Genomic DNA, 6,269 nt, shown 5'->3' with positions numbered 1-6,269 from the left:
TATTTAACCCAGCATTTTTTAGAGTGTACAAATCAGTTTTATTTTGGTATTACTGAGATACTATGATGGTGTTTGTTAATATTTTAAATTTAGTTTTTTCTTTGTTTAATTTTAGTACATTTAAAATGACAGATGTTGCCTTCGTTGAAATATATATTATTTATATAATATATATTTTATTTCAGTTGAGGTTTATTTCAGGTAACAATTTCAAATGGTTTTAGTTTCAGTTAATCTACTAAAAAGTTAATTTTATATTTATATATAATTTATTTACGTTTTAATTTATATACAATGTATTTTCAGAAATGAAAATCTTATGTTAAATATATTTTGCAAGCTATTAAAATCTGAGGTCTCCCACGCATTAATGGCAGCACATCACTAGATGGCGCTGTTGAACCGAACACAGTGTTGATGGTCGTGCTCCGGATGGTCCGCCCGGCGGGACCCCCACCCCCAACAAAAGCGGTTGAGCTCTGACAGAATGTGATTGTTAAAGATCTCTTCCAAACGTTAATAATATTCCAGCAGGGTCAGCATTGCCGGTTGTAAAGCAGATTAAATAGGCCTTTTATTCCGGATCAGCCTGTTCCAGAGATGTCTGGCTTGTCAACCAACAAGCACTGCTGTGCAATATCTCTCTGTCTCGTCTTCATCTGCTCGTCTCGTTCTGTGTGTCTGTTTATCACAGTTTGCATTTTCCACTGGTGTGCTTTCATCTGCAAACATACCAAATTAAAAAAACGTGCCTCTGTCTCCTCAATCAGTGGAAACTCCGTTTAAACAGCCTTTAAAATTGATGTGATTAGATAGGTTGAAACAATCATCCGTCCGTTTTATCCTGTCTAAGATCATATAGTGCCTTTTATATCTTTTTTTATAGTATGAATTTGACTGGCTGACTGTATGTTTCTGCTTATTACTCGGTTACTTAACAAATACATAAATACAGAGACATGAAATATGAATTTGAGTTGAATTTATTCTATTGCGTGGAAGCAAGAAATCACATTATGTATTATATATTATACAATATTATATTAAGTAAATACTATTCGTGGCCCGCGTTCAGATTAGGCCTATTTGTTTGGGTTTTCTGCACGTCAGTCGTTTTGCGCGGCCACATCGTCAAGTCCATAAATGGAAAGGCGGAAGCTGTTTTTCATGACTTTGAAGTGTGCGAAATATTTTCGATTTCTCTTCTGTCAGCAACGGTTTACTAAGCCAAACCACCTAAAAGGAATTGGAAGATCACACATAGAGACCAAAAACAACAACACAACAACTGTTCTTCGCTGAACTGAGCTGAGAGATTCAACGCGCTTGAAAACAGACGCCGAAGTTGTGGTTTTTCGGCTTAACAGGTAATATTTATTCTGTAAAATTCAGTGGCTAACCTTTTAGAACCGCTAGCATCGCATTTATAGCATTTGTTAAGAATATCTTAAGCACCCGTCTAACCGTTTTTGAAACTTTAGTGTGTTTTCTCCGGTTTATTCATTTCTGTGTGTGGATTTTGGGACTTTTCACTATCTGTATCACTCCGCTTGTCCATTTTTTTTTCCAACTTACCAGATAAATCTGCATTAATGTTGGGAGTTTTTGCGTCTTTTTATGAGTCATTCCTTCAACCGATTCGTTCATAAAAACTGATTCATTCTGGAACAAAACCGTTGGAGACCTTAGAGACGCAACTGTTCATTCTGATGTGGCTTCGTTTGGAACTACTTTCGTTGGTGGAGTACAATTAGAGAAAGTATTTCTAAAATAAAATCAAATACAATTATATTTTATTTTTCTGTCTAAAATAGGTAATATGTTGACATAGTGAAAGGGGTTAGATTGATAATAATTACTTGTTTGATATGGCAGTGTCTGTTATTTAAAAGCATGAGGTAAAAATCTTAAGTGTAAGCAAACAACACATCACTTCTTTTCACTTCACCAGACATTAATTGATGGACTGGAGTCCTGTGGATTACTTATGGATTATTGTGATGTTTTTATCAGCTGCTTGGACTCTCATTCTGACGGCACCCATTCACTGCAGAGGATCCACTGGTGAGCAAGTGATGTAATGCTAAATTTATCTAAATCTGTTCTGATGAAGAAACAAACTCATCTTCATCTTGGCCCGAGGATGAGTAGATTTTGAGCAAATTTGAACTATTCCTTTAATTAAAGAAGTACACAACAATTTGTGAAGGCTGTTTCAATATATAAACAAGTACTATGTCTTACCAATATGCTGATTGCTTTTAGAAATGATACCAGCAAGATAAATAATGACATATCTGTCAGCAATCAAACGTCCCAGCATCCCTGTTGTGGGAAAACCGGATAGACAAAGCAGCCAGTTTTAACAAACCCCCTAAGAAAACCTTACATCTACATTTATGACTTTCTTTGGTGTGTGCAGCTGCTGGACACAGGCCTATAGCTCAGTCTCTACAGGGTTTCCAGAGTTAAAAAGTGAAATCAAACCAGTCTTCAGTATGTGATCCAAGCCTTGCTGTAGCTCAGAGCAACAAGAAATGCTGTTCTCCTCAAACCAGCAAAGGCACTGGAGAGCCGTGCCTGATTAGTGATTATCTGTTCTGAATAATTAAATCTAAATTAATATTTAAATACACATAAATGTATTTACAAAGAAACAAACTCCCCACTGCACTAAAGAGCAGACCAGAAGTGTAATCTATCATTTATTTAGTAGCACTAAACTGGGTATCTGAATCTAATTTGGAAACCTCCAAAAGCATGCAGTCATAACCAAACGGTTAAAAAGAATATGAGTCAAGGGCTTTTCACAAGGTTTTCTCTTAAAATATATCTGGATAAAACTTGATTTAAACAAGCTGGATAGAAGTTCATATATAATATTGGATTAATCTTTACTTAAGGTGAGGTAACGCTGACGTCATATATAACATGAAGGTTATGAGATATGTAGGTTTTTGACTTTTTAACATTTTATGATAGATGGTCTTTGGTTTATTTGCGAGCGTTTATTTAATTAAAAAAAACATTAAATACTCTTTGCCTTTGCGTAAAAGTTACTTCAAAATAACATCAACATCCATGAGTTCAGATGTGTCCTATTAACAAGGCCGGACGCCTGTTGTTTATCGTTGAACAGATTTGCATTGATGTTTGTTTCCATGACATTCTCCAAGGTTAGTATTGATTTCAGAGGCTTGATTTAGAGAAGAACAAGATAAGTTTGACAATATTATTGATTACATCTCAGTCAAATGTACAGTATCCTATCTTTACACCATTCATCCCATGACAAACCCAATGAGAATGTTTGCAATCCAACATTTATCTGATGCATACACATATACACAACCCCATGATCAAATTAAAGTGTCTGTTCAACGCGCCACATTTATATACGCATATTCAGTTCGATTTTTGATGGGGTTTGTTATGATCTTATTATTCGATGTTTATAGAACTTTGTATTTTCTGATTAACATTGATAAATAATGTTGTAAATGCTTTAATATTAATATATACGAAACAACTTGAACTGAAAAAAAAAACGGCTTTGTACTGCACTGTAAAAAAAAGATTTTTCAAAACGTAAATAATGCATTAGATATTATTTATATTATTATTATATTATTTAGATTATTGAAGTATGTTTTACTCTTTTTATGCTATTTTAGTCTTTCTACTTGAAAATTGTTACTTGTAGTTGCTTTGTAGTTATTTGTGAAATTTCTGATTGAAAGTTTCAAAGTAAACCCTAGACCAATTTTTTTTTTACTAGCGTACTAGTGATAAGTGTCATAATAACCCAATTAAAAAACGCAATGAAGACTTAAATTTCACCAAAAGTGACCTTTCATGGACAGCTGGTCAATAATTTGTATTGTCTTAAATGAAAAAACAAACAAATCATTCCAAATATGACTAAATGCTGTAATAAATTTAAAAAATGTGTTTAAGTAAAATAATGAAATAAATTTAATTTAAATAAAATTAAAATAAAATATTTAATTAAGTGATAATAAATAAATAATCATTTTCTCAATGAATTATAAGGTCAATTTTAAAGGGGTCATATGACGTTGCTAAAAAGAACACTATATTGTGTATTTGGTCTAATGAAATGTGTTTATGCGGTTTAAAGTTAAAAAACCACATTATTTTCCATATAATGTACATTATTGTTTCTCCTCTATGCCCCGCCTTTCTGAAACGCGTCGATTTTTACAAAGCTCATCGTTCTAAAAAAGCGAGGTGTGCTCTGATTGGCCAGATTGGCTGATTGTAAGTGCGTTGTGATTGGCCGAATACCTCAAGCGTGTGACGGAAATGGCGTACTGGAGACGCGAACCGTTTCAAATGATTCAGTTCGATTTGGTGAACTGGTTCGACCGGTTCACTAAGAAGATACGGTTAAATAGAACGATTCATTCGCGATCCGGACATCACTAGACGAGACAAAACCAATAAAACTCATTACAAACGAGGCATTCTTTGGATTTGAGACTTTAGTCTTTGCAACTTTACAGATCTTCTTTATGCACCAAGAGCTTGTAACACTCCAAAGAGAAAGGAAAACTTGAAATCGCATCATATGACCCCTTTAATTCTTAAATTCAGCATAAAATGGAAGTTGTGACTGACTTGACTTCACTACCATACTGTGACATTTCTCCATGTGAAATGGCTATTGAACAAGAAAAAATAGGCTTGGACTTGATTTTATTCGTTGGTTCCTGATTGAAATGTTAAAAAGTGAGCACTGCATACTAGAATGGCGGCACATATGAATGAGATTGGTTTAACTGAAGTGTGGAATTACATACATTAGCAGAGAGAAGTGAGCATATTACAGGAACATTACATGTACTAATGTCTAATATTTATTTAGTGCATTTTAGAAGCAACAACAACAACACACTCTTCAGTAGTGTATGTAAATGCCCTTAACCTATAGTATTATCTACATCTGATACAGAGCATTATGGTTAAGCTGTACTCAAGCCCGGTGTTTTCAACAGCCTGTCTTAGGCCTCTTATTTATCGCCATTTCTTGGAAAGGAAGTATAATGAGCATCATCAGACTCTGATGAGAAATATAATTAGTCAGATGGGGAAGATTTCTGACATAATTACAGTGGCTGTTTCTGTCCGCTCGAATTAGGAATCAAGGAAATTTGTTAATAGAGTCTGAGGCGATGGGGTCCCATCGTGCACAGAAAATTGGACGTATTCCTGGAACGAAACAGACAAAAGTTTAAAAACTGACATGATGTTGTTAAAAGTTGTATGCAGAGGTAATGCAGTATTGAAAATACAAATGAATCCAGCCCTCACTGCCATACTGAGAATAACAACTACTGAAACCCCTTAAAGAATTGGTTTGAATTCAACACAATATGTACTGGTTTTTAATTATAATCCCTACAAATTTCATTTACCTTGTAATTCACATCTTCATCTTTAACGTGTACTTCATTTTGCTTCTCTGTAAAGGGAAACTTAACCATTTGAAATGCTGCAAAATGACTCATCATTAATATCTCTATCTTTTTTGTTCTGCTTAAAACCGTGAAACACCATTTCATGGTTCTGTGTTAAATAGACAATTTTCCCTATAGTGACTCATCCTGGATTATGCTTGCTTTTAACTTTACTAAATCAACACCTCCTTCAACCAATTACAAATTATATAATTATTCAGTATTGTTCAGGTTTGACAGGTTCTTGTTTAAAGGTGCTGTATGTAAGTTTTTGACTCTATTAAAGCATAAAAATACCATAATATGTTTGCAGATATTTAAGAAACATGCTAAGTTAACATACTTGTTTATCTGAAAAACAATGCTACAGTCAGTTATTCTCCTTTGAAAATATGCGTTCCGGGCCGGAATGTCGGCCTCCGTTTTGGTTTGTGAAACCCGCCCACTGCCAGTTTACCCAATTGTATTTTGGCACCCCGGGTTGCCAGTTGGCGGAAAACACAGAGTATTTCATTTCATTCATCGTCAAGTGCGCTCGTTCCTGTTGGTATCGTCAATCTAGCAACCTGCGTTTGTGTCAAGTCTGAGGAGGAGGGGCCGGGTGAAAAAAAAACCCTCCAATATTTTGAATTTGGACTGCAATACCTAGTTCAACCACTCGGTGTCAATCCTACATAAAGCACCTTTAAAGGGTTCATATGATGCTATTTTAAAGATCATTATTTTGTGTATTTGGTGTAACAGAATATGTTGACATGCTTTAATGTTCAAAAAACACATTATTTTTCA

General features: G+C 34.5%; 1 long non-coding RNA gene across 1 annotated transcript in view; it reads left to right on the top strand.

Annotated features, from left to right (window-relative positions):
- The first annotated feature begins 1,136 nt into the window (after nucleotides 1-1,136).
- LOC107696272 (uncharacterized) overlaps nucleotides 1,137-6,269 on the top strand; it is a 49,598-nt gene continuing 44,465 nt past the window's right edge. The window contains exon 1 of the long non-coding RNA XR_001635074.1: nucleotides 1,137-1,367. This is a non-coding gene — a long non-coding RNA (uncharacterized LOC107696272). The remainder of the gene's footprint in view (nucleotides 1,368-6,269) is intronic.

Source organism: Sinocyclocheilus anshuiensis, unplaced genomic scaffold, assembly GCF_001515605.1.
Source record: "Sinocyclocheilus anshuiensis isolate Anshui unplaced genomic scaffold, SAMN03320099.WGS_v1.1 scaffold778, whole genome shotgun sequence".
NCBI classification, from domain to species: domain Eukaryota; kingdom Metazoa; phylum Chordata; class Actinopteri; order Cypriniformes; family Cyprinidae; genus Sinocyclocheilus; species Sinocyclocheilus anshuiensis.
Note: the sequence above shows the minus strand (reverse complement) of the source record. Positions and strands in the feature narration are given on the sequence as shown.